Source organism: Odontomachus brunneus, unplaced genomic scaffold, assembly GCF_010583005.1.
Source record: "Odontomachus brunneus isolate Ranch 3 - 2012 unplaced genomic scaffold, Obru_v1 Obru_scaffold_077, whole genome shotgun sequence".
Classification (NCBI taxonomy): Eukaryota; Metazoa; Arthropoda; class Insecta; order Hymenoptera; family Formicidae; genus Odontomachus; species Odontomachus brunneus.
In genome coordinates, this window is record NW_022639527.1 from 16,027 (window position 1) to 16,593 (window position 567).

The following is a 567-nucleotide window of genomic DNA, read 5'->3' on the forward strand; positions in this document are numbered from 1 at the left end:
AGCCTCACGCATACCGCGGTGGTAAAGCATCAAATCACCACGCGAAGTGACGCCGCGCCGGTGAACGTGCGACCATATCGTCTTCCGGAAAAGCACAAGAAAGAGGTAGACAAGCAAATACGAGAAATGCTTGACAATAAAATAATAAGAGCTAGCAACAGCCAGTGGAATGCACCGTTATTAGTAGTACCAAAAAAAACGGATGCCTCAGGAGAAACGAAACTAAGGATCGTAGTCGATTTTCGGAAGTTAAATGATTTAACTATAGGAGATTCATTCCCTCTACCTAATATCAGCGACATTCTAGATCAATTGGGGAACGCTAAATATTTCTCTACCTTGGACCTCGCAGCAGGATACCACCAGATAGAGATGGCAGAAAAAGATAAGCAAAAAACAGCGTTTTCAACACCTACGGGACATTACGAGTTTAACAGAATGCCGTTCGGATTAAAAAATGCACCAGCCACTTTTCAACGACTAATGAACACTGTCCTAACAGGATTACAAGGGTTAAAATGTTTGGTATACCTAGACGACATAGTAATATATGGAAATAGTCTAGAA